At 36.9% G+C, this 26,147-nt stretch overlaps 1 long non-coding RNA gene and 1 pseudogene across 1 annotated transcript; both read right to left on the minus strand.

The window, feature by feature from the left end:
• Nucleotides 1-17,599, minus strand: part of LOC113043938 (glutathione S-transferase C-terminal domain-containing protein-like) — a 39,278-nt pseudogene extending 21,679 nt beyond the window's left edge.
• Nucleotides 17,600-18,501: 902 nt separating this feature from the next.
• On the minus strand, nt 18,502-20,574 carry LOC113044749 (uncharacterized). The gene is made up of 3 exons (XR_003275909.1): nt 20,462-20,574; nt 20,294-20,350; nt 18,502-18,590 (listed from the first exon to the last, which is right to left on the minus strand). It is a non-coding gene; the product is annotated as an uncharacterized LOC113044749 (long non-coding RNA).
• Between the last annotated feature and the right edge of the window lie 5,573 nt (nt 20,575-26,147).

The following is a 26,147-nucleotide window of genomic DNA, read 5'->3' on the forward strand; positions in this document are numbered from 1 at the left end:
TTTCACAAAAACCTCAGCAATGAAACAAACCGAGGGAAACCTGCATGAAAAGCCCAAAGGATAAGTAAGCAAAGTTTGGTCCTGCTGAGCAAATCTATTCAAAACTCTTCCCTCGCTCTGTATGCTGAAGGTCTCTTATCAGGCATCCATCAGCGAGGTTTTGTGCCTCGGATGACAATATCTCAGAGATCACAATGTAAACAGGGATGCCTTTGTTGAAACTTGAGTTCCAGAACATTCTTGAAGCTCTCAGACAAAGCAAGATGGACCCAATTGTGCCCAAAACAAACACTGTTTTATACTAAGAGTGATCTTTTTAAATTACTTTTTCAAATAAGACAAAAAGTGTCTCAAAATTAGGCAAAACATAGAGAACTGATGAAATAGGATAAAAACTGATCTCTACAACTTATTTAGGAAATGGTCTAAACTCTAAAAATATTTTATGTCGATATTGATGTGTCTGGGAGTTTGAAAATTTTAAACAAATAAATAAATAACGAGGTGGACTCGTATAAAACGCACTTGGTTATTCTGACCATTTAAAACGGCAAACATTGTTCATCGCAAATTTACAGGCAGATGCACCGTAAACACTAAAGCCTGTGAACAGAGAAGAGATAAAACACTTACAGAACTGAAAATAAAGTTTTCACTTTTATGCCAGTTTAACCTTCAGAAGGCAATTTTCTTCAGAAGGAAGGACTCTTTGCTGATCAAGTTCAGAAACTGTTTAATGCTCTTCGTTTGGATTCTTCATAGGTGGTTCTGAAAATAAAGCCTTTCACATCCTAACATGATGTTCCCTGACCGCCTCTCTGAGGGCAACCAAAATCACTGCAGAGTTTCTGAAGAGAGCCAAAATAACTGCAAAACCTCAACCTCAAATTGCTCTTGGGAAATTTGAGAAAATTTTATTTTTTTCCCCCAACACAATTTGCTCTTACAAGAACATGGTGTGAAAAGGGGGAAACCACTGTTTCTAGGCTGTTGCACAGTAAATAAGCAATAAAGCAGCACAGGAATGTGGTAAGATCAAGAGATCAGGTTAACATGATTTTAGCAATCAACATAAACCATTCCTTCCATTACAGTAGATGTTTCAAAAGTTTTTAAAGGTTTTGAAAATGGAGGATAGATGCCTGGAAAGGTCACATTGCATAGTCCATTGCCAGCTTTCACCAGCTACCACCTTGGTTTTGATGGACGTGCGCTTCTCATTCTTTCAAAGACATTGAGAGGGAGAAGAGTGACGGCGAGCTAGAAAAAGACAGACTGCTGTCAGAAAGAGATTCGGTTTATTAGTGAACCAAAAAAGCCAGGCAGAACAGCCATTAGGCAGTGCGAAAAGAAAATATGAGGTGATTTGTGCAACCCTTCATTCTCTCTAGAAGACTTTGCACCTTCATTTCACTGCACACAACTGAACTTTCAAGACGAGGGTCGGATTCAAATTTGACAAAAACGCCCAAAACAGTGACCCACCTGGGTAGCTGGGATTTATGTCCTTTCAGCCAGAATGATTCAAGTTCTGACAGGAACCATCCGATCGAGAAATGTTTTACTCTCACAGAAAGATGGGCATGGTGTAGAAAAGCCCAGCTTTAAGTCAGGATTTAAGAGAGGCCTGAGAAATGATCTCCATCTGAGAAAGAAAACAGAGATTCTTTATAGACGCTGGAGCCTAGGTACTCAACCTGCGGCTTGCGAGCCACATGGGACTCTTTACTGAGAGCACTGTGGCTCAAAATCTCACTTCCCATAATACAGTTTCATTTTACATTTTTTTCAATACAACTTTCACGGTGCAAGGAAAGATCTTCGCCTAACAAGTTTACTAGTAATTAAATGACAGACCAATCAAACGACAGATTCCCAGTCTGAATTACACTATAATTAGTTGAATCATATAGTAGCAACAGACTATGAATTTAGATTGAATGATTTTACTCAACTGGTCTTTGGATTATGATGAATAATTAAAAACTTCATTATATAATAACTCAATAGTTAAGTGTTAAAGACACTAGCAACAACATCAGCCCACATTTTAGGGGCCCATCTTACCTGAATGGTCTCACTTTAAAACATTTGTGTACCGTACAATATACATCTAAATGTAACACTGTCAAATCTGCCATTAGAATATAGAGAAAACACGTTTAATATGCAACATTCATGGATCACTTATCCGATGACAAAGAAATAAGCTCATTTTAACTTCAAAACTATTCAGACTGACAGGTATAAATCTGTCAAATTCAGATTTTCAGATGAAAAGTCAAAATAACAACAACATAACTATATCTACTGTACACCTACAGACTTGAAAAAATGTATGGCACTCAATTTACAAGAACACTGATTCATTTTTTTAACTTATCCTAGAAAAATGTCCTTAAAAATAAACATTACATTACAAAATGCCTTAAAAAAAATCACATTAACTGTATTAAACTAAATAAATAATTGTCAGCTTAAGTAGAAGAGCTTTAAAAGCTAAGTTTCAGATACCCATACACCCCTATACATCAATGCACACTACACCACTTCCCCAGGAAATAATCTGTATTTAACACCCAATCCAACACCACTATGATACCACTGATGTCCTCATGCGTACCTTCAGTATGTGGGTTCATGTCAGACAAAGACGCCGCCAAAACATACACAGGCCTAGTCTGGAGAAATGTAAATACAACCTCTGAAACCGAACACCACCCTTACACCACCTTCTAACAACACGTCAGAGATTACATTGTTCCACGGCGATGTGCACAATAGTTGTTCTGTACACATCTCTTCCATAACTGAGAGTTTCAAATTCACACTCGAGTTGTGACAGGGCGGGTGTTGTAAAAACAGACGTGTCGGGTGCTGACCGCCCACATGTCAGATGTGATGAGACACCTACGAAAGGTGAAGTACTAAATGCACTAGATGGTTTCCGTTTCATCCCATAAACTCTATCATGAGGGCTCTTACTTATTTTGGTGCAAAGTTTTGTTCAAAGTGTGACTTAGGAATAAAAACCCAGAGGAACCAAAACTGAAGCATCTATCTTGCCTTTAACATCATGTTATCATTCAACGGAGAACTTCAAGTGAAGCACTGGCTCCCTGAACTGACGTTGACGGATGTTTGAACTCCAGGAAATAGCTGTCACACCTGAAGACAGCAAATACACTCAGCACATTCCAAAGAATGACCTATATCCATCTTTTTGCACCTGCATTGTGGTGTAGACTAAAAAAAAATGGTTTGCAACTCTCACTAACTGTGATGCATCTGGAAATATCTAAGATCAATTCGAGCAGTGGTAAATAAAACTAAAAAAGGCACTCAAACGGATTATTAAAGTAGTCATCACTTGGCTTGCAAAGAAGATTTTTGCCAGGAAGAAAGGAAAAGTAGAAGATTCTGACATTCTGTCAATTTAACAACAGTGCTTGGTAAACAAGGATGCTGGCAGTGGCTTTTCGTCCTGCTTTTAAACATAATGAGGCCTGTATCACGCCACTCAACAAATGTCAGCGGCTAATGGCTTAGCATAGGAAAAAAAGGACAAAATTTGGCTAAAACCCCGGAACACAATCAGCTGAACAACACTGCTCCCAAATTGCTAAGACCAAATAACTCTTTCCGCACCATAGATCAATAACGCAAACAGGTCTTGATAAGACCCTTCACAGCCCCTTAAACGGAATAGGTGATAATTAGGTGCCGTTTAGCACAAGCATCTTTAGTGGGGAAAAAAAATGAAGAGAGAGAAAAGCAAGAGTTCAGAATATGACTACTGATGTTCTTTTAAACATACTTGACTGAATCCAAAAGTAAACTCTGTTTCACTGAGTCTTCAGCACAAATTATATATATATATAAAAACCTTGAAATCCAGTCATTAAAGAGTGGAAATCCAGTATGCCCTAGTGGACATTCAGGGATAAAACAAATCTGACAGCTAAACAGGAGTTACAGGAAGAGGTCAGCATCTGAAGGATGATGGCTAACTACAGACGCTGCACATGAAATGAGAATCTGAAAGGGAAGAAAAAAAAGATACAGAGAAAATGCAGAAGGGTGAGACATGAGAAGGGTGAAAAGAGAAAAAATGCAAATAACACTTGTAATTTATGGTTCTTTGTGGCCTGATCCAATGTATTATTCAGGATAACAATATAATAACACAGCATGAAAATTAACAAGGACGATCTAAAGGCTGAGAAAAGAGCAGAAGAGATTCTTGTTTCACACTGTAACCAGGCTGTAAATTATAACACCAGCATAAATTAAATTAGCCAACTGTTGGCACCAAAGCACTGCAAAAGCATAGATATAAAAATCAAGAAATTGACACATATGAATATTCATTACATGAAAATAAAAAAGACTGCTGTATTGCACTCAAATTCATGACTCAAACATTTCATCAATTAGTAAAACTCATTTAAAGCTCTCAGGAGTGTGGCCTATATTGAAACCGCTACCAAGTTGAAAAAGTGCTGATGAATCTCCAGTTGGGACCAACAAACCTGCAAGCCAGCTTTGACAGCAACATTTAATTGGTATTGATTAACTGAACCAATCTAACTGAAGAAATGGAGGCTCAATTAATCAAACTGAACGAAATATCGGCTCCTGGAAGGGAGTGTCATTTGTAGCTGGCACATGCATTGGGGAAAAGTGGGACCTACATCTGGTGAATACCAGATGAATTTCAGAATCAATGGTTTGGCTCACTTTCAATCCAGAAATGTGAATTTGAATTGATTTGGCCACAATCCACTCAAAGTTAAATTGGAATGATAGGAGGAAGAATCTTCTGAAATGCAATTATTAATAAAGGTAATGCATTCTGGGAAATGAAGTGTTCTTATACCCTGATGCACACAAGTTCATTTTTATTAAATATGATGAAATATTTAAACAGAATAGAAATGAATATACCTGTATGGTCATCTCAAATATATCAAATATACTGTATATATAAAAAGACTTTCCAAAACTTAAATAAAATGGCTTTTTTAAGCAAACATTAAAAGTAAAAGATGACAGTTATATGAATACAATGTATTTTAATTCTACATTCTGATATTCAAACTGGAATTCCACATATTATTTGTTATTATAATTTAAGAGCTGAAGTGGAATCTAAAAGGTATTTTCAATTCAACTCTGAATGGTGCTTTGAGAAGTGGAACAACAATACTGACTAATTCAGGTATAAGTCAAGCTACAGTAATTCTTCACAATGCTTCTAAATGTGTTAATACAGGCGAGCCACTAAAGTGAGCAATAATGGGCAAAGCAGCATGTAATCACTGCCTCAGACTGCACTGCCACAGACTGCCTGATGCAAATTGCACACAAAAAATGGCAAGAACAGATTGAAATCTAACTAACGAGCTTCTACAGTTTCCAAGTTTCGGGGTGCAAAGTCATGTATGCAAGGTTGCTACAGGTTTGCATGCCAGCCTCGTACTGTGCTGATCACTTTTATAAGTCAGCCAAGAAGGTCTCTTCCTGCCTAAAAACCAGTACTGAATGAATGTTTGCCAACTGTCAAAGTCTAGCTCCTTAAAATGAAGCAGCATGCATATGTCTTTGAGGTTTTAGAAGTCATTTCGAAGTCACTCAATCATGTGACCAAGCAATAATGCTTCTTTGAAGGTTCTGGAGGCTTTCATTTGACCTTCCTTCCTCTATGGCTATAAACTGTCTAGAGGTGAAGCATTTCATACAAGTAGCTGCCAAAACAGGCAGACGCATCCGGAATGCACCTTCCATGTAAACGGCCCCTTCCCATATAAACACACCGGAGTGTCTCAATGCTCAACAGGGCTGGTGTTGACAGTGGGAATGAATTCACATTCAAGCACCACCGCCAACAACGTTTCCCAGGTGGCCCCCGGGGCTTCTCTCTGCTCTGTAGTGGTGACAGCGACTAGTTCTCTCTCCTGCTCTCGACAAACTGCATAATAGACACCCTTGCTATGCAATCCTCCCACAGACTGCCCTCAATTTAAAACAATATTTATCAGCACTCTGGAGGTGGTTAGCAAAATGTGGGTGGTAGTTGCGGTAGTCTCACAAACGTCTAAATATTTAGCTAAAATGTCTCCCATAGAAAACTGTCAATAAATAAAATCCATTCGCTGCCATTTTGGGAACAGAGTGTGTCAAATTTCCGAAAACTCCAGTGCTGAAGCCAATCTCTCAAATGAAACAGGACTCTGTAATCCATACGACAGCTCCTCTTTAGATGTGCCCACGTACCAACATCTTATCCAATGACGCAGACATTGAAACTAAAACCCCGGAAACAACTAATTGCGGGTAAAAATATTACAAGGGAAGTAGAAAATGTCCCAGAGGACACTCTGAATGTTTAATGAAAACACGGGGTTATCATCATCACACACATAGTGGGAAAATCATGTAAAGATAATGTTTAGTCTGACAATGGGAAGGGGCCCAAAACAGTGCCTTGAGGCACTGTTTTCCGTTGTGTGGGAAGGCAGGATCTGCTGACTGCACATCTAAATGTTTGCTTAAGTAATCTGGTTTTAAAGTTAAGATGCAACAAATCAAGAATCAGAGCTCTGGGCAGCACAGGCAGACTGCTGATACACTTTCTCAAATAGTTGACGACTATGACAATCCCATAACAATGGAGCTTGTCTTCACACCACAGGTTACCTGACTGTTGAAAGATGACAGGAGCGATTAGTGGAGCGCTGTAGCGATAGAGGACTCAAGACAAACAGCAGGACATACAGGCTCTCTGTTCTTACACCTTCTCTCTGTTACCGCTCATGAATCCAGCACTTGAAAAGACATTAGAGGGAGGCATGTGTGGGCAGGTGCTGACAGACAAAGCTACTATTGTAAAGAAAAAGATGGTACCAAATAAAAGCAACAAACTTTCGCATGTGGGGGTTCACCTAAGTGCCTATGTTCAGAGTGTGTCTTGTTCTCAGTACTGTTTTCTCTGAAGGGCCCTGCATTAAAACACTTGAAAATCTGCAGCAGAGGCAACATGACTCATGGACCATCAAAATGTCCAGGGAATTTGTTCTTCTCAGCACACTGCAGACAATCAATTATACTCTTTCGGGAGTTCATTTCGGAAATAGACTTTGGAGTAAATGGAAACAAAGCAATAGAAGTTCACAATACAGACAGCACTGAACAGAGTGGGAAGAAAATCTCATAAAAGCCTCAAATAATAAGCAGTCTCAGAATGCAAGTGGAAGATAGTCAGTTATTATTTTGAGAGAAAGTAAAAATCATGAAACTCTCCTTCAACACTGGAAGGAAAAAGCAGTTACTTTGGACTTACAATACAATACACTGAATATGTCATATGGGCAAGGGACACAGAAACCACTAATTAAACCATTCCAAACCTGTATTTCCATTTACTCATGGAAAACAAAAAGAGAAGAATGTTCATGTTCAAGTTATCTTCTATGCAATGCCATATTGGGGCTGTCAAACATCAAAAAAATAAAAAATAAAAACATAACACCAGTAAGTCTACTGAAAGCATATAATAGCTTTGTATAAGGAGCAGACCAAAATGTAAGTATAACCTTTTTTGATAGCTGTGGTTACCATTTACAGTACATTCTATACAGTACATGGAAAAGAGCTGCTTAGGCAATCTGCAATACATATATCCTTTTGTGGTCTATGAGGATGAAAAAAGGAAGCCATAAAGGTTTTTTTTCTTCATTTTTGGGTGACATTTCTTTGATATGCAGAGGAAAAAGCAAGAACAGAGAATCAGTGTTACTTTAGTATCACTGATATACTATTATAGTTTTTAATTCATATTTTGATTTGATTTTAAGTACTTAACATTTTATTAATAGTGCTGTACATTTGTCATTTTTATTAATATATATATTTTTATGTGTCTGTCTATACAGTCATTCTATTCATTTTTATTTCCGTTTTAGTCTTGTATTACTTCAAATAAATAAAAAAAGAAAGACAATGAGACATGATGGCTTGGCACCTAGCTGAAAAAAAAGGCTAAAAGTTAAAGGCTTTTTTGAATGTTTTATTTAGGTTAACATTTATTTTAAGTTAAATTTTTTCTTTATAATACATTTTAGTCTTAGTTTTTATTTTAGTTTTGGTAAAAAAATAAAAAAATCCCCCCCAAAAAAAAAAAGACAATTAGGAACCAAATTTCTTAAGCACAAACCCTGACATCCCTATTTGTTTTTTTATTCTTACCAACCAGAATTGTATGTAGTCTTATGACTCAAGTAAATGATGCTCTCAGGGGCGTGGGTTGATGAGGATTGTTCCCAGACTCTTTAAACGAACTGGATTTCTGTCTCTCCTCGGAGCTCACTCGATGGTCTGTCGAGGTGATTGGCATCTCACTCATTCCTGGTGAAAAAAAAAACAGCTGCCTGCTGTCCAAGCTAGTTAAGACCCCAGCACATGAATATTCTCTGCTCAGAAACACATTTCTACAAGTATGGCAATAATTTACTTTCAAAAAGTCAAAGCAATGCAAATATGTAGGAGACAAAAATGCTCCAAAACTGTTTTTACATTACTTATTCTATGCCCATCAATCCTAGGCATTAAATCTGTCACTACATCGATTGTTGAAATCATAAGCCAGATCCTTTGTAGGCGCTGTGTGAAGCAGAAACAGTTGAAAATGAAATCAAGGAAACCAAGGAAGCGCATCAAAATACTGTTATTTCATTCACAAGTATATTACCTGTCAGGCTTAGTGGATTACAATTTCAAATGCTGAAAAAAAAAGAGTGGGAAAACAATTCTCAACATCCTTATAGGATTGACTGATTTCAAAAAAGGTTTTATTGAGACGGAGTATTAGAGAGAGACAAGGAATAAATGAGAAAAAAGGATAAAATGCCTCTCTGTGTGTCAATAAAGCCTTGTATTGTTTAAATGCATCACCAAAATAGATCTACACAAATATTTCAATATTATATATGGATCAAAAAGAAGCTTATCACAACTGGCATGTTAGGAGTGAAGGGTTGTGTTGCACTTGTGTGGAAAATACACCCAAGGTTACCTACAGTGGGGTTGACAGCTGGCGGTAGGCTCTCCCAATCAACTGGCCATGAAGGGCAAGGGTGAGCAGCCTAAACAGCATCTATCCCATTCCCCTGCAGGACAAAAGAACATATAAACACAGGTTAAACCATAGACTACCAACAGAAGCCTCTAGGCAACAGCTTTTTACTGAAGCTGACAACTTTTCACACTTCCTCAGAACACCTGGGACAAGGTGGTAATTAAATTAAGAAACTGTTACGCAGAAGTTCATCCAACTTAAGAAACTCCTTTAAAGGTTGAAGTCCTATAATTGATTGTACATTGTTCCTAGCTGGTACTTAATCATCAAAGGGACTACAGGAATGGGTAAAAAAAAAAAAAAAAATAGTGTGCTATGATGATTATTCCACATTGACAATATGAGATGTAAACCAAATACTAATACATGCAATGCTACAGACACAGAAGTTAATATATGGTGTTGTGTTGGGGGACTCTATAGGGTACTTTTTAAGTAGCAAAGACAAATTTTCACCCGTCTGGCAAGATGAACTTAGTCACCTGTTTAGAATTAAATTAACCTGAACTACCAAAAAAAACTCATGTGGAACGGGGTGAAGACAGAGTGAGATTGGTGTTAAAACCTCTAGGAAATGTTTTGTTTGATAAAACATACAGACAATAAGCAATTAAACGAATAGTTCAACCATTCAGGGGTTTATTTTTTTTTTTTAAAAAGGAGGTAAAAGAAGACTAAATAAATCAGACTAAAGAAAAACACAGTTTCAAAGGCATAAGCCTAGTCCAGGGCTGGCTCCAGGGCACTTGAGTTGGAGGAGCATTTGGGGGGGGGGGGGGGGGGTCACATTATGTGGTGGGATGGGGGGGGTTTATTTAAATCTATGATCGCGTGCAGTTACTAACGCTCGCAACAACATGCAATGGCTGTGAAATACTGATTTCACTTTTAAACATGTTCAGCAAGGAGGGGAGAGGATGAAAAGAGGGGCACAGTAACACAGGCGAGGTTGCATCCCACGAATGCCAGTCTAATAATATCGCATTATCTTTTATATAATTTATTTTAAAAAATAATTTATTTCTCTTCTTGCAATGTAGGTACAAATTTGAAATTTGCAATGAACACTTAAGAATCCTGCAAATGATAAAAAAAAAATCATTCCAGACGGTCCCAAAACAAGATCATAAAATGGAGAATTCCAGTCCCAGGTTCTGATTGGCCAACACAACATTCCAGACATGCTAAAATACTCAATCTAATACGCAAATATAGCTAATCTGCTGTGTGTCATGCCTAACAACACCCTTTAGCCACACCTAAATTCACAAACCGTATTAAATCTTGGAGCTTGTGAGATGCTCCTGGTTATTGATTTAGAATAGGTCTGAATCTGGTCGTTAAACAGCAGCTGAAGATGGTGCATCTCTGTTTGCTGCTATGTCATTACAAATCTAGGCTGGCCATAAGGTTTGGCTCCACGGATGAAAATGTCATTTGCTCTAAAGCAATGAGCCACCAGTAACAGCTGCAGAGCAGACCTAAAGCAGAAAGCACGCAGGCTGGAAAATCCCAGTGGACTGCTATGCATTAAGAGTGCCTGCTGAGCTCCAACACATTCACACACACCAAATTGATATCCACTAGCGTGACGGGAAATATCTGATTTATAGTTGCTGAATGCCAGAGGTGGCAAACACCAAATCCACACACACAAGAAAAGCTGGATGAGAAGTTCTGCAGCAGGCCTGAAAACTAGACGGCAGCTGTGCATTTTTATCACCTGCTGGGGACCCGACTGCAGGATTGTGGTCTGGGACAGACAGAAAAGAGACCTAGCATTGTTACTCTGTTTGCCACTCTTGTGGGAGTTGTACAGCAGAAGTGTATGAGACCACTGTGGGCTCTCTACTCATTATCTGCAGATTTCTGCACCGATGAAGTGTTGCCTGAGTTTGTGGGCCGGTGAGATGCTGGGTAAATCAGCAGGTCTGCTATGGAAGTGGTGGGAAATTGAATAAGCAGGTGAAGACTGCACAGGAGGTTATGGCCTGAATCAGCGGTTCCTCCTGGGAAAAAGAAAGCACTCATCAGGACACAGCAATGATGTCACAAGCTGAGTTTTCCATGAAATACAACCTTATGAGTGCATTATTATCTGGAAAGGTGAGGAAACATGGGGGTCTGTGACTGACTACAGCAAGTGATTCATCACAAAGAAACAACAATATTGTATATAGTACTGCATTACAAAGTTGTAAAGTTGGTGGGAAAACAACAAACTAGTACAAAGTTACAGGGGTAAAAACAGCCCTTAAAAAGTATACTGGCTGTACCATGATAAAGCAACATTATCAGATGGTCATACCAAGGCCTATTGAAATATAGTAGCCCTGATCCAACTGTAACACTAAATCAACTGCTTTTAATATCTTTCGTTAAAATAAAAGCCACTTGTAACAATATTTTGTTATATAATGTATATAAAGATGTGCATATGTTTTTAAGTGTGATGTAAATGATTTTTCTACCATGATCAAATAATATAACATGGTAAATTTCCAAAAACGGGTGCGTTATTAGTTTTTGTTGTACAAGTAAAAAGGTCCCTTGGTTAATATAGTTAAATATTTCAGACGTGTAGACGCTTGACTGACTTGCTATATGATCACTGTGGTTCTGTTTGTTTAAGAACAAACTCCATCATACACTTGTGGTTAAACGTTAGCCCACCTCTGAGGACAAACCTGCTTCAAAAATAGATCTCCTCTTCATGAAGAGAGATGAAATGGACTTAGGTGAACTGTGAGAAAATAATCATTTCTTTCACAGTTTTTTTATGATCCATCACTATTAATTAAATGAAAACATGTGGTGTACTGGTTTCTTAAAGACAGTGAACATAAATTAATCTGGTACTTCTTTTTAAAATAAAATTAATGGACCAAAATAAGAAACTTGTTCAATTGTTCTCTTTTGAAAATGAGGAAGACTTGAGTTTTGACTCACCAGAGCCATTTATTTTCAAGGCCATAACACCAATTCGTTCACAATGAAAACTCTTCAATAAAAACGAATCTTGATATTTCATACCAAGTTGCACTACTGTTCAAAAGTTTGAGATTGTTAAGTTTATGTTTTTGAAAGGCTGCATTTATTTGATGAAAAGAAAACTGTAAAACAGTGATACAGTAAAATTGTACAACAATTTAAAATAACTTTTGTTATTTTAATATATTTTACAATGTAATTTATTCCTGTGATGCAAAGCTGATTTTCAGCATCATTCCTCCAGTCTTCAGTGTCACATGATCTTTCAGAAATCAGTCTAATATGATGATTTGATGCTCAAGAAACTTTTATTATTATCAAGATTGGTCAAGTAAACAGTTGTGCAGCTGCAGAATCTTTTTTGTTTTGTTTTTGTAACAATGTAAAATTATTTAATGTGACTTTTGATCAATTTAATGCAACTTTGCTGAAATGAGTGTGTACAAGTAGTAGTGTATACATTGTACAAATACTGAACACTGTGCTCATGAAATTTCCTGTAAAAATCTAGCGGGAAAGTAAACAACGATTCAGTTCAACTATTTTTGGCCGTGTATAAAATTGTGAACATAGCGGTGATGTTAATAATTATGATTTACAGTCTGCAGAAGTGTGAAGAACTACAAAATCCATATTTATTTTTTGCTATATCTTATTTTTAGGAAGAAAAATAAGCAAATGTGCACTGAATTCATGTTCTTTTGATCTGCTTAAGCATGAAATTAGGTTACTGATCACATTCATTTCTTTTTATATGAATCCCATGAATGCTTTCTTTTATTCACGGATTAGAAAATTTCCTGATAAATGCAAGCATTTCATAGTGTGTTAAGGTTTATCTGTTATAACCCTCCACATATTCTTTACCACAACTAATGAACGTCAGACACACAGCTGAAAGAAATCGCAGCGCTTGTCGGAGTCAGACAGCCCCGTAATACCAGCCTCCTTAAAGTATCAAGTGGCAGGGAGTCCCATCAGTTAAGAGCGAGTCAGTACGGCTGCTGTTCTGCCTCGCTGGAGTGCATAAATCCTTTATCATCATGGTTCAGGCCCGCAGTTGCACACAGGGCTGCCGTAAAGGGACGAGAGCACACCACTGAACGTATTGAGAGCAGATCGCTGTTTAGGGATTATGTGAGTTCGCCTCTGACAGGTTTAGTGAAGTGGCAAAGAGAAGCGCTTCTGTGCGCGCCATGTGTAATCTCCTTCCGTGAGCGGGAAGAGTTAGGGAAAGACGAATGAGGAGAATAAAATAAGAGAGCAGGAGAGCGGCAGGAAAAGAAAGTGAGTGAAATTCAATTACTTGCAGTTTGGAGAGAGTTGGCCGCAGGCCACCGATGAAAGCCTCTTGCTTGAGTTTTGGCCCTTCCTGCTCTGCTCCACTGGGTCTTAGGGCCTCCGGCTGGGGAGGGCAAGGGTCAACCGGGCTGAGACTGAGGAGGGACATCCCACAATCCTTTGCAGCCCTCAGTGCACTGGGGAGCTCCTGTACACACTGGTACCATCTCAGCAGCAAGGGGAGATGGGAAAGGGAGGAGTGGGTGTGCTTTTGGAGGGAGATCTGGAATGGAAAGAGATATTATATTATATTACATATTAAAATATAAGAAATAAGTCTGGGTATGAAATTGACATGAAAATGATTTTGCATTAAGAAAATTATGGTTTGTAGGACTGTTCTAAATATTAAGTGTTTTTATAGTAATTTATTTTCTGAAAATTAAGCATAGTTATTGCAATGCAATGCAAAAAATATATTTAAATTGCAAAATTTTCATGCATCTTGGAATTATTTGTAAGACATTTGTTAAGTTAATTTAGACAGACCGACCGACCGACAGACAGACAGATAGATAGATAGATAGATAGATAGATAGATTCACAAGTTTAAGAGTAGGTCACGTTTCAGGAAACAATGGACAATTGTTATGGCAAATGGGTGAGACAGCAGAAGGATTTGCGTCTACGTTGTGCTCCTGTGGAGTTTTCTAAAAAGCATGAATGCATATTAAAAAATGCACACTGACAGCGAGGCGCTGTGATTTTAGTAACCCATCAAAGTGTTGTGCCCACTGAACCGAGATCAGCTCCCGAGCTGTGATGCTCCTATCATCGCTCCACAGAGGAAAGATGGAGAGAAAGGGATGAGGAGGACAGAAGGAGGGAGACATGCTAGACGGAGTGTGAAACTAGGAGGCACCGATGCGCCACTGACCACTGAGAGCCAAGAGCGAGAGAACGACAGGAGGAGAATGAACAATGCAGAGAGGAGAAAGAAATGGACGACAGACACACAAACTTCACCTTAAAGACACACCACAGGGTTTCTGAAGGGACAAAGCCTCTATGATATTCTGCTCCCATCACTTCATACTACATCTGTGGTGTAGAGATCTATGTCTAGAATACATTAAGGTATCATTCTTGTCCACAACCCTGGGGATGAGCAATAATAGCAGTCATGTATGACTAATTAAAATGTAAATCATCAAAATTGAAATAAAATTATAAAAAGCATTAAGGGGATATTAAATTGCTGTATGTTCACTCAACCATATGTGTGTCATTAAGTCATTTAAGTCATTTCTTTTCTTCACAAAAACAAACTGGAGAGAACAGTTAGGCAATTACAATAGAAATTAATGGGGCCATTTTTTTATCGATTTAAAAGCAGAAATTTGAAGCTTATAATTTTATAAAGGCACATAAATTATTCTTTGAAACAGATTTTAGGGTTTATCACAGTATGGTGTCAAACTGGATATAGCAAAAACATTTTGCAAGTGACTCTTTCACATTAAAATTATGCCAAAATACATGTTTAGGTTGTGTGGATACACCACTGAAACAGTATAGACGTATATTGGTGTGTGTAACTTCATATATTTTTACTGTTTCAGTAAAGTGTAAATACTGCGCTGTACTGTATCCTATATCTTTATTTTATTTTTTTAAGATAATGAGGAATGAGTAATCAACATTACGCCACAAATGCTGTCCATTGAGCTTAATTTTTACAAGGTGAATCACAACATTATAAAACTCAAGTCAAAACTGAAATCAGGAGTCAGCGGTGATAGCCTTGTGAGCAGCGAGGCGGCGCTTTATGTTGTCCCGAGTTTGAGGATTGAGGACCCTTCTCAATCTCTCTCAGGATACAAAAAATAAATAAAAATCATGTACTTGTACTGAACAATTCATTATGTAACTGGATACTGGAGTTTTTAACCAACCCCTCTCAATGTGTGAAAATAAGCGAGCACATTTCAAACACCATATACATCAACACTGGTGCCCCTCAGGGTTACGTGCTCAGTCCACTACTCTACACACATGACTGTTCTACAAGACCAAATAAATTGTAGTGGACTTTGGTAAATTTAACCATTCTGGTAATGCACATCTCTATAGAGAGGTAGTCTCTCTAACAGAGAGGTAGTAGAGAGGGTGAACCATTTTAAATTCCTGGGTCTCGCTGTGTTAGAGGATCTGTCCTGGGGCAGTAACATCACCTTAGCTGTAGGGAAGGCCCAGCAGCTTCCCGGGGAAGCTGAAAAGAGTCAAACTCCCCCAGAAGTTCATGATAAATTTTTACAGTTGTGCAATTCATAGTGTGATGACTTATGGGCTGCTAGTGTGGTTCTCCAGCTGCAAAATAGTTGAACAGCAGATGATTCAGAAGGTGGTGAAAACAGCTGGTGAAATCTTCAGGACTGTCCTCCCAGAGATTTCTACTGTGTACACCTCCCGCTGCCTGCGTAGGACAAACAACATCACTAGAGACCGGTTTCACCCGGCACACAGTTTATTCCACCTGTTGTCCTCTTGTAGGAGGTACAGGTCCCTTCAGGCCAGAACCACCAGAATGCCAACAGCCTCTATCCCCAGGCAGTCAGACTGCTGAACAAACACTGTTCCCCTCTCCACCCACTCAATTCATATTCATTATGCACCATTCTCCAACAACTGCAAAACTGTGCACTGGACTTTACACTGCTGCAGCACACACAAAAACAATACACATATTTTTGGTTACTACTGCATCCACTGTATTTCCTTGCCAAATTCATATTGTCCTGTCTACATAATGTGCAACTGCTGATAATAATGTTGGACTTTATTATCATCACACTGTTTACATTCCTATGCATTTGCATTGTATGGAACTGCACTGTCGACTAATGCTCTAATGTAATATTGTTGTTCTACAGCAATGACAATAAATAAATTATTATTATTAAGATTCTAAAGAATCATATAAACTTGTGGAAAATGGGCATCCAGTGACCCCTTTAAGTTTATTGCAAAATATTCATATTTGTTATTAAAAACTTTATAGTTATACTGTTATTGTTTGGCAGGTGATATAACCGAAATAATGCTGTCTATTGCTTTATTTTATTAGCGTAACTCCACCAACAGATAACATTCTGACTGTTAACCTCTGTTGGTGTAGTCACTAATGCAGTCATCCTTATAGCTAACACTCTTGACGAGAACAGGCCTTTATTAAATGCACTGCCACAGATTTTCTACTTCTCAAGAGTAATAGTCTGACAAACACTGGTGTCAGACTGCGTCAAGCTCTTAGACTGAAAGAGTTCAGGGACATTGCAGCGCAAAGAATCTAATTCACCGTCCCACGCAACACTCATCCATTTCAATTGCAATGGAAACTACTGGCCTTATCAAATGCAGGACTGAGAGAATCACCTCTAAGTAGGAGAAGTCAAAGAGGGACAAGGGACGTCTGCGTTTGATATAACTTGAAAGCACCTGTGGCTAAAACGAATAAATGACTGGATCTCTTTGTAAAGAATTTCGATTTATAAGTAATGAGATAAAAACTGCTTTCGATTTGTTTGTTTTAGCAGGTATTGATGGATGCAGGGCAGCAGGACGACATCAGTGAGGGTGAAATAGAGCCCTTCTGCAAACACATGCTCCAGCTCTGGCAGATCCTGATCCTGATCCTGATGTCAGAGCGCTCCCTGGTGGAGGGAGCAGGAACTGCATCTGCAGAGAGCTTCTCCAGAGCAGGAATGAGCTCAACACCTGGATGTAACTCTCCATCTCTTTATTAGGGCCTTTTAGCTGAGAATCGCCCTTTTTCTGCTGTTGTAGCCTCTGTCGGCCTCTTGTCATCATTGTGAACCTTGACAGGCTCCCCTAGCCTCTTTTCTACGTTCAGGATCGCAGCAGGAAGTCGACACATCTGGACTTCAGGGTTTTGTAAGTGTTGCTCCGATGCAGAGGGAATATCCAGCTCACACAGTCTAGTCCACTGACACCCCTGAGAAGCAGAGACTGATAAATAACTGATAAATGTGATGTACAAAGGTACAACCCATGAATTATATGAATGGAAACTGTGGCATGCCTTTCCAGAGTTTTATATTATTAAGCAAACTAAGAATGTACTGATATCAAAATTTAGGCTTATACCTAAAATCTGATAATCACTGACATAACTGGTCAATAACTGATAATTGTTTGATGTTACAAACTGATACTATTTTGTTTACAAATTTAAATAAAGCACGTAAAAAGGATTACATTTTTGGCATAATTTTTAAATATCCCTTTAAATTAGAGCTGGATAATCGATATTGATCCTAAAACAAGCAGAAACAGTAAAATATGCAATAAGGCAGTCAGATGCAAATATCAGCCAATAATGAATATGGTGCACATATATTGTTAATCTCTACAGTAAACCAGGGTTATTTTAGCATTATTTACATACTATTATAGTATTTATATATAATTTGAATGAGCATTTTATATATATAATTTTTTATATATATTTATTTTTTTCAATTTAGTCTGGTCTTTTAAGATTTTAAAAGAAGTCTCTTATGCTCACTAAGGCTGCGTCTATTTGATAAGAACAAAAAGACAGTAATAATGTGAAATATTATTACAAATTAAAATAACTAACTTCCATTTAATTATATTTTAAAATGTAATTTATTCCTGTAATGCAAAGCTGAATTTTCAGCATCATTTCACCAGTCTTCAGTGTCACTTGATCCTTCAGAAATCATTCTGAAATAGACGCTGTCAGGCCAACAGCGAAAAAAACCCCCAAAACAAACAGGAGAGCAACCCAAGTTTGTTTTTGCTCTGTTATGCCTTATAATAGTTATAATAATTAGCTATAATCTGCAAACGCTGAGCTCAAATGTCAACATCTGAATGTGCGATTCTCTGACGCTGAATTCCAAAATTTAAGTGATTGTGCCTGTCAAAACATGTCAACATGCTTGTCCCCCTACAGCTACACTATTGGTTCACACTTTTGAATACTCAATGGGATTTTAAACACTTGTCCTCTGGTGATGATGAGTAGAGAGACACCGCTCCATTAACAGTGGTCATCTCTCTCTGTCTCTTTGTGGCTCGGTTTGCTTCATTCTGACGGTCTAGTGGAGGGGAGACAACATGAAGAGCTTGAAATCTGCCAAATAAAACAAGAATGGACGCTTTAAAATGTCAAATCTGAACATTTAGGTGACATACAGTAATGTCAGGAACAGTGAAGGTCTGGAACAGTTACAAACAAGTGCAGTGTTATGAACAAGATGTCAAATGATGACAATGAAAGTAAATGTGTTTTACTTTGTAGCATGAATTGAAAAAAAAACATTTGCACATACATGAACGTTACAGTAAGTGGTTAAATAGTCTTTAGCTGTATTTTAAGTCCCTTAAGTTGTTATCTGACTCAGTTTTCCGTGGAGTCATGACATCACTAAGCACGACAATCAGTGAAAACTGAACAATTAAAAAGGAAATGACAAAAGAGTGTGAATGTGCCTATATACAGTGTTTGAATCGAGCAAAACATCCACTAGGAAAACATGTGAAACTCTCGGTGTTACATTGAAAATAGTCCGAGTATAAACCGACAAGCACGTTTGAGTTCCACACCAACGCTTTACTCGACTTGAGTCGTTTAGCCTATAAATATATAAAATTAACTAATAACATTAAAAAATAAACTTTATAATAGTTTTATATTAATTCATATATAAAATATATATAGTAATTTAATATTATATTTATATTAAACTATATTACGTTAATGTTAAAAACTATGCTGCACTAACTAGTTTTAATTTTTTTAAGTTTATTTTTACAGAGCATCAACGGAGTTGTGCAAGTGTTTTTGTTTGTTCCCTGCATTTCGAAGATGCTTGTTTTACAAACAAGGCCCAGTTTGACGCTGGATTTGCACATCGTTTATTTCTTAAGGATAATGCAGTCCCAATGAAAAAGGGTCACGGTCATGTGTTGGAACCGCAGGCGGTGAGTAAAACTGCTTCAAATATCTCTGTGTTGTTAACTTAGCTATCGGCGCATAACGTTAAGCACATCAAGTAAACAACATGCGATGTTGTCATCAAACTGCACTTTCCACATGTACAAAAAAAAAAAAGACGACAAAGTGGAACTTAGTCATTTTCCAAAACCGCTAAGAAAATATACACAGTTTCAGTACAAACCACATAGAGACGTCGTTGCTGATGCTGCTCTTGTTAAATTTCAGCCTCTGGATCTGATTCTGGATCATAAATATACGGCTGAATCTGACTGTTAGCCATGGTTTGTTTTGGTTGGTTTTGTCCTCAAGGTAATGTCACAGCTTCCAAACGCTCTCTACGCAAAAGCCTACTGGCGCTCGTGATTCTTTAGCTCCGCCCACACGTCACGCCTCCAGCTGGTCGTGTTTTTCCGGGAAAAATCGGTATCTTTCTCTTATGAGTATAATAAAATTAAAGACTTTTTGGAGTTATGAAGGATGCAGTACTACTCTATAGGTACACAAGATTAACAGGATATTGAGTGAAAACGAGCATCCCCCCCCCCCTTTAATAAAATCTAAATTAATGAGATAAAAAAAAAACTATTAACATTAAAGCATTAAAAATTATATATGATTCTTGAAATTAATTTAGTGTTTTAATATCAGACATGCCAAATAAATGAAATTCTCTGATGTCTTAATTCCTGGAATTATGGTTGTAATTATATGCAGTTATTCAGACTGACAACATGCAAAATTGAAAATAATGAGAAGTGCTCTGTTCAACTCCCCAAGACACCTTTCCCTCTGTTAGAGACCTTTATCCAAAGAACTCCGAAAGCTTTCTGTCTTACCTCTGCATAACAGCAGACAACGGAGAGGACAATGAATGGAGAGAGTATCCTGATAATCTGCAGAAAGATATAAGTACAGAAGAAGATATATAAATGTGAAAACAATATAGAGTAGAAAGATGTATTAGTGCACATATAAGGTCTGTCTCATGAAGCATGAGGACTTACCATTATCAGGAAGTGATAGAAGAAAGGAGAGATGTGAGGATCTGCTGCACAGACAGAGAGAGAACTAAAGGACAACATTACAGAGTTCTGGAGAGAACCAGTGATTCACCCTCCCCCACACCCAACTCCCCAAACACACACACACACACACACACACACACACACACACACACACACACTTACTTAGCTATCTAAATGGGGACATTCCATGGATTTGTACTGTTTTTATACACAGCAAGTTATAAATACTAACATCAATCTACATGCACCCTAACCCCCCCCCCCATACAAGTATTTACTATTTTATGTTTATACTGTTTTTACAAATGATGAAGTCCCCAAAGGAGGTTGTAGGAGGTTTGTTAGATTTAGTTCACTTCTGAGTATAAAGTAGTTTGACCCCAAAAAAAAGTTCACACAGAGACGGGCTATTCAGTAAAGCTTTATTGGCATGATTTATATGGATTACAATTGCCAACCCATTCAAATTCTGATATAACAGGTTAAATTAAGTATAATGGATGGAATAAAAACAGAAATTATATGTACATTTGAGTAACTCGGTCTTTCATTAAATTTCATAAACAAACATAATACTGCATTGTCATATTTAAAATGAATGATTCAAAGAAGAAAAAAACGGGGGGTGGGGGTCAGTCACCCTCTCTTTAAAGTTATTTATTTATGAGTTTATTTGTATAATTTTCAAAAATGTTCCAAAACATGTTTTTTCTTCTCTTTTTATTGTGCATTCCAATTCATCTCAGTCGAATCGCAGTCGGGTTATTTTGATTATGTAAAAATAATAATACAGCTAACTAACACAATAAAAACTTGATTACAATAAAAAACATGACTTTTGAAGATAAAAAAAAAACAGTTACCTTTTTTTGCAAATAAACTTTTTGTATATTCAAATACAAATACAAATACATTTTAATTGTAATATATAATAATACTGTAACTTTTGGCTAGAGGTCTAATAATTGTGGAAGATATAAACGTATATATAAACTTGAATCTGTCCAATATAAGAATAGTTCGCCCATAATGTGAAAACATGGACATACAACACTAAGAAAAAAAAAACAGAACACGAAAAAAATTTTATGCAGGAACTATTCGTTTAATATTTGTTATTTATGAAGCTCACCTTATTAGTGATGTAGTGCAACAGCGCCCTCTTATGGCCCTCTTATCGTGACCAATGAAAACAAACGGTGTTTGCACTTAGAACTCACTATAATGCGTTATTAAGACATTTCTTATTACTGAAACAAGACTAAAGTTCTTTGTTTTAGACTAGTCCATATATTTGTACAATACTGTACAATCTGAAGTGGATGGTTTCCTCTGTGGTGGGCGATCTGTAAACCACTCATAGTACACTGAGTTTACCCGCTCTTTGTAACTTTTATTTTTTTCTCTTTTCTTCATCTTTTCAGAGACCTAAAAATAAAGACAGAGCTAGAATGACCCTTGGCATAAAGACACAGAGGTTTGAGGTTTGACAGCAAAACTGAGAAGTGTGAATCTGCTAAATTCATACCTCATTTAAAGAAACATCCGCGTCTGTGACCTTTCAAAACATAACCAATGAATAATCAATAATCAAGCTATCTGCATGTCTTTCTCTTTGTCAACGCACTGCTGTTCTTTTTTATTTGCTTGAGCTATAATGTAGTCAAATAGGAAAATATTTTACCTCTCCATTCGGTTGTGATTTTTGCCTGTGAAATTGGAAATAGGAACCATTTTTCATTTTATAATATTAAAGTGTTGCATGTTGATTAAGCTGAATGAAGGTTATGTTGGAAGATATGACTTACCTTTTGTTCTGCAGAATATATAAAAAAAACAAGCAGATACTGAATACCAGGAAAAAAACAAAACTCCAAAAGATGGAAAACACGACCAATAACGAAAAGCTGGTTAGATTGAGTCTATCAGAAGTATCTAGAAAGAAAGAAAAATAAAGAAAGAATTTCTAATAATGTGTATTCTCCACATGTAGCTTTTTTTCATCATTTTCATGTTATGACATTTATAAGAGCACTGAAAATGTTAAAGTTCAGAGTTAATGCAGTCATTTAATAAATGTCTGTCTTGTCTTCTGTCTCAGTTTACTTCACAATGATATACATCAAGTGTCAGCTCACCCTCAGTTTGATTGAAATCCATTGTTATCCATTCATCTGATGAATTCAACATGACATCCTACAAAGTAGCACGAGATTAGAAAAAAAAATGTTCTGCACTAATGTTTTCCTCTTATAAAAAACTAGGCTAAAACGCTTCTGCGGTGTAAATCGATTGTCGAAGACTGATATTAAAACTCACCGTCTGGTATCTGCTGCTTGCAGTAGCTGTTAATGAAGTGTGTGAGCGAGTTCTGCACGTCATGTTGCACTGTGGTTGGCTAAACTCACATTTCCTATCAGCAGCCTCACATAGGAAGTCCTCTTTAAAATTTCACACCCTTTCAGAATTTTAATCAGAAAAGCTTTATAGTAAACAAAACAAGACTTGAAAAGAAAATCCATAATGCTAAAACGTAAAAGTAACATCAAAGGGCTTTACTACTAAGTGTCACACCAAAACAATTGATTTGTTATAGTTGCAGTGAGCATCTTATCTTTATCATTTAATCAGTTAGCATCAGTATAGTTTTCCCCTGTCTGTCCATAATGGCATCTTTACCCACACAAATTGTTCTCAGACTGCTTTGCTTTGTGTAAGATTTGTAACAGAAATGTTTTAGTAGAAATACAATAATTCACCAAATGACCACAAGAGATCAGCAAAGAGTCTCAGCTTAACCTTGCAAAATGGACTGGGTTTTTTTTTATTTATGTTTTTTTGCAAAAACATGATTTACAGTAAAACTTAAAGTAAAAAAAAAATAAATACAATAATTACATCTATAAAAACAAATTGTTTTCTATATAATTTATATGCATATTAATTCATATGAATAGATTTCATGAGCGTAATGCATTTTCTACAAATTTAGAAATGTGGTTTAGTATATCTTATTTTTTTATGAGTTAGATGTGTTTGTGTGTGGGTAATCTGTATATGTAAACTCGCTTGTGTTGGAAAGAATGATTTTTCACGTTGTGATATTAATAAATACTGTCAGACAGACTTGTTGACCACACATGAACTTTTATTGGCTATATCCACAGGTTTCAACTGACAGTCATTTCTGTATAGGTGCGATAAAGAACTACAAGTTAGTCAAAACAAGTGTTTTTTCTTCTTCTTGTTAAAGATATGATGTGGGGGAAAAGGCAGAAGGCCGTCACACAAATTTTTTTTTTTTTTTTTTTTTTTTTTTTTTTTTTTTTAGTTATTGCTTCGTGTGGATGTGGAACGTTTAAATAAACAACTGGAGAGAGTAAGCTGTATCAACTCGGTATGTACAAACAATGTGTGTCTCTTTCAAAAATCGTACTTTACCATGAAGTTTAGCCTATTCATTTAATGACAATTATGACAAACCTGATGTCCTTCAAAATTCACTTCCTGGCATATTTCACTATATTTAACACTCAGCTTTCAAAGCCAACAATTAGTTTGTTAAATCATGTCAACATCATGTTTGTATTCAAGTCTGAATCAGCTAAATACATTAAAGCACATCAACTAAAGACATTGTTGAGCATCAGAACAGGTAGAAATAACTCTGTAAATGCCATTTTTTACAGTGGTTAAATTTAAAACAGTAATTTCTAAAGATTGGTTTTGAACCGACATCCACAAATTTTACAAGAAGTCAGTGTAGTGTGCGATACTGTATTCACATTATTTATTTATCACATGCTTCTTATGCAAATGACAAGTATGGAATACTACAAATTCGGTAAAGTATGCAAGTTCAAAAACACACATTCATGAGGGTGCCTGAAAGGGACAATATAATCAACTCAGCACAAGGAGAAAAGCTGTTCTCTCTCATCTCTTTAAGTGTGAGGCGGGGTCTCCTTGGTTATCCTGTCCTTTCCTTTGATGCTGAATTTAACCTCTGTACAAGCTGGGAGGGGGGACGCTCAACAGGCCTTGCAACCATATCATTACCAATTTGTTTGCGAGCAGGCACTGCTGCTCCCTGGGAGAAAAATACAGGCTTGCTCTGGAAGCAGGAGTCCAGGCTGGAAATAGCACGGAGGCAGGCCAGGTCTCCACCACAAGCATCACCATTAGAGCACAGGGTGGAGACTGGGAAAACATGCCCCTCTGAATGTGGAGGGATGAAGAGAAGTTTCAGAGAGATGGTCACAGGAGGAGTGTAGGACCATATAGAGCTGCGGGAAACAACAGGCAAGTGATTCTGAATTGCTTTTAGGATGGTTTGTTTGAAAAAAAAAAACTCTTTTAGTCTGTTTTGATCTGTTATTTAGTTACATCCACATAAAAAGTGAGTTATTGCAGATAATGCAATTGTTTCTCATGTTGCAACACAGTGAAGCAGTGTTGTGTCCAATCCAATGTTCATTCGGAGCAGATTTGTAATAAGAACTCATTTCCAATCGAATTATATTTCAGCCTAAATTGATTTGGAGGAAATCGTGTTGAGTGATTTGTACAATCCATCATTCTTCTTGTATGCGTCTGTCCTGAAGCTCTGTTTGTAAATATTGTAAATGTATGAGATGCACTTTGGGTGTGATGGAGCTGAGATCTTCTCAGACCAGAAAGCTTTCGGATAAATCGGCTCTTGTTTCTGAAATGCTCTTGTTTCTGGGTTGAGAAGTCACTGCTGGACTAAGTCCTGATGCTTTTTTCCCTATGTGGCTTTTCTCTAGATGGCAGTTTGCACTTGTGTCAAATATTTTGGCTTTTAAATGGCATGCTTTGCTTTTGTTTAATTGCATTGAGCACTTACAAGAGGATCCGAGGGTGTTTCATATATAGATGAAAGATTTCTAGCCAAAACATTACAGGAAGAGAAAAATCATACCCATACTTTACTTTACCAACTGGGAAACTAAATAGCTTACCAGTTAAATGAAATGATAAATAACACTGAACATTTTGAATGCCCGTTTTTATGTTAAATTTTACATTGTGAATACATGTAGTTTATTGTGTTAGTTTTTACAGAAACTATTGATTTGCTGCATGCAATTGAATTTAACTATTATAACAGTGTTATATCAGAAAGTTAGCCTTTCAAATATAACAGTTTTATCTATTTATTATTTTAAAATATTTTAAAATGTAATTTATTCCCGTGATGCAAAGCTGAATTTTCAGCATAAGTCTTCAGTGTCACATGATTCTTCAGGAATCAAGATACATTTCTTATTAATATCAATGTTGAAAACAGTTGTGCTGCTTCAATTTTTTTTGTTGAAACCGTTTTTTTTTTCTTTTATGAATAATTATTAGAAATGTATATTTTTGTGACATAAATTACTTAACTGTCATTTTTGATCAGTTAAATATTCATTTAAAATTTAAAAGTACATAATAGAGTATGTGCATTTCTTTGGCATACTCTTGTTTTAATGTGAAGAAGCATGCCAATTATGTATAGCAGATTTGCTTTTAAATGTTTGCCCATGTGCCTGTGCCTGTTAGATGGTGTAGCACTTTTAATGGTCATATACTGTATGTCTATGTAATGTACTTCATCTAAGGTACTTCTGCTTTAATTTTTATTTTATAAGACTGTTCCAGC

Source organism: Carassius auratus, chromosome 26 (genome assembly GCF_003368295.1).
Source record: "Carassius auratus strain Wakin chromosome 26, ASM336829v1, whole genome shotgun sequence".
Taxonomy (NCBI): domain Eukaryota; kingdom Metazoa; phylum Chordata; class Actinopteri; order Cypriniformes; family Cyprinidae; genus Carassius; species Carassius auratus.